This window comes from Myotis yumanensis, unplaced genomic scaffold (assembly GCF_028538775.1).
Source record: "Myotis yumanensis isolate MYYU_CA2020_CCGP unplaced genomic scaffold, mMyoYum1.0.hap1 SCAF_9, whole genome shotgun sequence".
NCBI classification, from domain to species: Eukaryota; Metazoa; Chordata; class Mammalia; order Chiroptera; family Vespertilionidae; genus Myotis; species Myotis yumanensis.
In genome coordinates, this window is record NW_027223760.1 from 64,636,750 (window position 1) to 64,643,043 (window position 6,294).

A 6,294-nucleotide genomic window follows, 5' to 3' on the forward strand; every position below is an offset into this window, starting at 1 on the left:
CAAAATTACAGTTATGAAGTAGCAACGAAAATAATTTTATGGTTGGGGGTCACCACAACATGAGGAACTCTATTAAAGGGTCTCGGCATTAGGAAGGTTGAGAACCACTGGTCTATAGCATTCCTTATATATTACAGTGATTAAGCCTTTGCCTGACACTCATGCTGGTATGCACTGTTTAATTTGTTGAGAGTTTTAAAAATTGTTTTGAATATTCACTCATATGTTGAAAGTTCTGAAAGTACAAGGGAAAAGCCTGCCTCTTATACTTGACCCTCTGTTAACTCACCCTCTCCCAGGCAACAACTGTGATTAGCTTCCTTTGTATCCCGTCATTGAATTCACCCAGGAATATTTTCTCTTCTTAATCAAGTAAGAGCTTGCTATAATACTGCACAGTGCCTTGCTTTCCCCCCCCCCCACTTAGTAATAGATAGTAGAGCACTCTCCATATCACTAACTTAAAACCTTTGTTTTTTTGTCTGCATAGTACTCCTTTGTCTGGAACTTCCATAATTTTATTATTTCTCTACTGACGGATTTGTATTATTTTGCATATGTACCAGTATATTTGTAGGATAAATTCCTAAGTTTGGAATTTTTGCATAAGATTTGTGGATTTGCACTTTTGATATTGTTATTCTTTCTACAGGTCTTATCAATTTCACAATCCATTCACTTTAATATGGATGTTTACTAGTTTCTTTTTTAAAAATACATTTTTATTGATTTCAAAGAGGAAGGGAGAAGGAGAGAGAGATAGAAACATCAATGATGAGAGAGAATCATTGACTGGCTGCCTTCTGTACACCCCCTAACTGGGGATCGAGCCCGCAACCCAGGCATGTGCCCTTGACCGGAAACAAACCCGGGACCCTTCAGTCTGCAGGCCAATGCTCTATCCACTGAGCCAAACCAGCTAGGGCTATTAGTCTCTTAAAAAGCCATTTTAGCAGGCCAGTGTTGCTCAGTGGTTGAGGGTCGACCCATGAACCAGGAGGTCACGGGTTTGATACCTGGTCAGGGCACATGCCCAGGTTGCAGGCTCGATCCCCAGTAGGGGGTGTGTAGGAGACAGCTGATCGATAATTCTTTCATCACTGATGTTTCTATTTCTCTCTCCCTCTTACTTCCTCTGTGAAATCAATAAAAACATATTTTAAAAATTTAAAAATTAAAAAACCCCACTTTAATGGGTGTACTAGTATAGTGGTATCTCATTGTGGTTTTAAGTTTCCCTTAGGATTAATGATATTAAGCCTCTTTTTATGGCTTAACATTGTCATCTCTTCTTTGATGAAGTGCTTACTTTTTTAAAAGTTGAGTTGCTTATATTCTTATTATTGGACTAGAGGCCCAGCGCACAATTAAATTGTGCACGGTTAGGATCCCTAGGCCTAGCTGCAATCAGGGCCATGTCCACCGTCCAGCGTTGCTCCTCCACCTCCGTGGCCCCTGCCTCGTGAACCTCCACGCTCACAGCCCCTGCCCTGCGAGGCTCCTTGGCCTCAGCCTCCCAAGCCCCACGACACTCCCCCGCTGCCCCGCGAGGCTCCTTGGCCTCACTGCTGCCCACATCCTGCAATGCTCCTTCACCTCACTGCCCTGTGAAGCTCCATACTCAGCCTCCGCGGCCACGCCGTGGGACCGGTCCTTTGGTCATTTGGGCCTACATCTCCCTCCTCCCGCCGCCGCTGCACCACAGGCGGCCGGGGGCCCACAGTTCCCACTCCCTCAGCTCCCTAGCCTGCTGTTTGGTTGTCCGTCTGGTCGTGATGGCACCTGGCTTTTTATATATATTAGGATTGTAAGAGTTTAATAATAGTCCTTTATAAGATAGTGAATTACAAATATTTTGTACTAATCTGTGGTTTGCCTTTTCATTTTCTTAACCAAGTTATTTGAAAAGTAGATCTTTCTAATTTGATGAAGTCTATTTTATTATACATATTTTTTCTTTTACAGATCATGTTTTCTGTTTCCTAAGAATTCTTTGCCCAATCCATAGCCACAAAAATATTTTGAGACATTTCATAGTCTTAGCTCTTAGCTTAGATGTATGATTCATTATAAGTTAACTTTTTCATATGCTGAGAGGTCAAGCAAATTGTTTTTAGCAATAAAGTATCACAATTCTGAAATATCCTACTGAAAGTTATATAGAATATATTTTAGCAACTTGATTCCAACTTCTTAAATGATGACTAAAGAGAAATGGGCATTTTCCCACTTATGAACTTTATTTTTTAATCAGGATATAAATAAACCTCCAAATGGAACAATCTACCCATTAAACAATTTCCTTAGTAGCATGCAAACTATCAGATTGGCTATTTTCAAGTGCAGAAGATAGAAATCTCAAAAATATTTATTAAGATGGGTTTGCTTTATTTTAAAATTTCAATGGAAATATTATTTTAGTTATTTACTTTACTATTAACTTTTCTATTTATTCAATAAATGCATTTTAAAAATAAACCTCCAAAAGAGGTATCTATAATAATAAAAGCATATTATGCTAATTAGACCAGACAACCTTCCAGTCGAAGCTGGGGCTGCGAGGGAAGCCCGGGTCCCAGTGCCAGAGGAAGCTGGTGCTGGCAGCCAGGGTAAGGAAGGCCTACTCTTGCACAAATTTCATGCTTTGGGCCTCTAGTTTTGTAATAAGATTCATTTAGATATAAGTTCAGAAAGAAGATCATCAACATTAATGACAAAGGAACATCGATGGCAAAACCAGTTGACAGCAGTAGACTGCACTGGGGCTTAATTTTTCTTATCACCCCTCATCTTTTGAAGACAGTTATTAAGATTTGTGGGCTGTGTGTGTATGTATGTGTGTGTATGCGCACACACACACACATGCAATATGCCTACATATGTGTGCTTGAAGAGACCTAATGGAAATTAGAAGTCTTTTCCACTGCATGTCTGTGAGGAGCCAGCCCTTTGGTGAGTGACTAGGGTTGAAGAGGCTGCTATCTGAAGGGTCTCTTACAGTTTATGATACTGCCTCATGGTCTCAGGGTGGGCCTGAAACCCTTGTCCACAAACAGCTACTCCATTCAGCCATTCAGCACTGCTAACTCTCTCCCTCTGGTCAACCTTTCCTGGGAAGTGTTTTCAAAATACAGTGTGACTAGCACTGTGAAATAATAACCCTTGCAGGTGGCCAGCAGCACTCAGTGCACGCTTTGCAGAATCCCACATGCAAACATTTTCATGGAAAAGTGGTATTTTCTATCCTTTACCGATTGGATTTAATAAGGGGTTGGTGTCAAAGTAACAAACAGAACAGAGGGAAGGATGTAATTGAGTGCTCAGCGTGTATCTACAAAAATTGTCTGCTGAATGAATCAAATTCCTTTTCAGGGCTGATAAAGGCCAAAATGGACTGGAATGCCGGTGTGAAGGGGAACCTAATATAATCACATTTTGGCTTTGGGCCCGGCTCTCTTTAAACTATGTCTTCTTTTTAAAATCACAGGGAACATGGATCATGAATCAGACATGGGGTCATTGACATCTCTCTCTTCTACCTGTGTGGGCCTGCCACAACTATCGGTGACCAGGAAGTCATAAAAAGAAAAGAGTTACTTTGAAATTCCATAATATTGTTAGCAATGAAAAAATGGCTAAGATCTTAATATCTTTAAAAAACTAAATAAAAGTGAATCTTTGTGTTCAGCTCTATAATTTAGTTAATACATCAAAACTAAATGTTACTATTAAAAAATAACTAGATGAAATTACGTAAAGCTTCTCCCTTTTTAATGTGGTTGATTGGTTTGTCTCTGGTGTATCTCAGTGAATTCCTTTAGATTCTTCCCAGTTCTAGTGGTACAAACCCGCCTCTTTGGGGAACAGTGGACTTGGGTCACAACCTGAGTTCATCCTGATAACTGACACTTTAAATGACAAGGTTACATATAGAAAGGCTCCAGAAAGACCAATGGCTATTTAGAGATTGCATCTGTTTTTTAAGTGCTTAAGATTTCAGATGTTAGTGTCTAGTGTTTCTTAGAAATTGTTTCAACAAATAATTTTATTAATTATTTCATTAACTGAATTGTGAAAATACATATATATATGCATATATGCAATAAAATATTTTGCATAAGTTCATTTGTGGATACCAACTCTTTCAGAATTGAGAATTATTAAAAAAACAATTATCTTGTATTAAAAGCCTTGCAGATAAAATTTAAAATAATTAAATATGCATATTGCAATAAAGCAATATATAGCAAGCATGAGTTTTTTAAACCCATATTTTAAAATACTATTTTACTTGGTATTTCAACTCTGGGAACTTTTTTAAGGACATAATGCAAAAGAAAGGAAAGCAGTATGTACTTTGATTTTCATAGCCAGGTTATTTATAACAAGGGGAAAACAAGGAAATAAATGTCTTATGAAGGTAGATGCTTAAGTCAATTGTTAACCATTGATTATTATGTAGTTGTTAAAATGACATTACTCATTATTTCTATTTATAGGGGTATAAAATGCCTATGATTTGATATTAACTGCAAAAGCAAAAGTGTGTGTGTGTACCAGATGACTGAAATGGCATAAAGTATATGCAGAAAAACAAAGATTGGAATGTTATTAAAAATAAAAGGATAGTGATTATTGGATTATAGGAAATTTATAAAATATTGAATTATTTCATGTCAATGTTCTCTTTTTGACAATATATTAGCATATCTTTAAATTGTTAAACCACAAAATTATATATAACTATATAATCTTAAGCTATATATCTCCAATATTCTTCATATACTTCTGCAAAACTAAAAAAGGAATATATACCATTAGAGACTCAATCATATCACTAAGTATACTTAAGTACACTATTAACTTCAGCTATTTGTTTTTAAAGCAAGACTTTGTTGCTGAGGAAGTAGTACTTGAATTTATGTTCTGGCACAAATTCCTCATCTTGTTGCAGACTGTTTATAAACAACACTCTGAGAAGCCCAGTTTTAGCCACATTCATCCTCTTCCTATTTCTCACACACGCCAACTTCTGTCTCAGGGGCTGGCATTGACTGTTTCTACCACTTGGGTGCTTTTGCTAGATTGCCCCATTCTTGAGTCCTTCTCAACACTTAGGATAGTCTTCATCAATTTATCCCAGCTAAGGATGTACCATGAAATCCCCCTTTCCTTTTCCTGGAACTTTTCAGCAACATCTTCAACATTTGTCTGTCTGGATTTGGGAGGGGGGATTTGTTGGTGATTTTTTGGATATGACAATGGTATGCTCAGAATGCATGCCAGCTGGGACCCGGGCAAGAGCAGGAATGGCCCTAGAAAATCAAGTCCCTTGGCAGTTACCAATGTGTGTGGGGAAACCTGCATTTCTCCTTGGCAATAGGAAGACTCCAAAGACCCCACAAAGGATCTGGGGAAGGTCCACACGGAGGCAGACACAGGATTGAGCATCTGCTGAAGGAAATAGGCTGAGACAAGCGACTCCAGAGGCCTCTACTTTTTTTTTTTTAAGTTGTGGATATTTTAATGAACTTCCCTCCAGGTAGCTTCAAGCTACCAGGACACAGGCCCCACCAATACCCTTAATCTTCTCAGCTCCTTTGCTGAAGAATGTGGCCTTCACAATGACATGCTGCTTTGGTGCTTTCCCTTCCCCAGAACTTTGTAGTAGCTGATCGCACCACCTCAATGATAGGAGCAGCACCAGTCTTGCTTCTGGCAGCATTTACCCGTGTCTGCTCACTGACCAGGGTCCACAGTTTATCAAGGTTGACAGTTGGGCAGAAGCTCTGGTTCCTCTTTAAGTGATAATGCCTCATACCAACTTTCCCAAAGTAACCTGGGTGATATTTGTCGAAGTTGATCCTGTGATGATGCAAGCCACCATAATTACCTCGGCCTCCCGGGTGCTTGCTGATGAGACTGTGGCCGTGGTTTACGTGGCCCTGAAGTTTTTGGGTCTTCCTCAGTTTGGATGGCATGTCAATGGCCAAGATGCCGAGGCCTCTTTACTTTCTAATTTCAATGAACCACCTGCCTTATCATCTTCCTCCTTTCAAGTAGCTGATCACCTTTGTTGTGCATGTATCAGAAAGTCCCACAGGTTAAGGGTCCAACCCTACAAGATTGACACCTCCCCCTTCCCATCTCCCCACTTCAGATGCCCCTCGAAAGTCCAGGTTCTCATTAGAGGTTCCAAGGACCCCTTCTTCAAATTCTATTAATTTGCTAGAGCATCTCATAGAACTCAGAGAAACATTTTACCTACTAGGTTACTGGTTTATTATAAAACTA

At 39.3% G+C, this 6,294-nt stretch overlaps 1 pseudogene; it reads right to left on the reverse strand.

Annotated features, from left to right (window-relative positions):
* Positions 1-5,548: 5,548 nt before the first annotated feature.
* LOC139016997 (large ribosomal subunit protein uL15-like) lies at positions 5,549-5,981 on the reverse strand (annotated as a pseudogene).
* Positions 5,982-6,294: the final 313 nt, after the last annotated feature.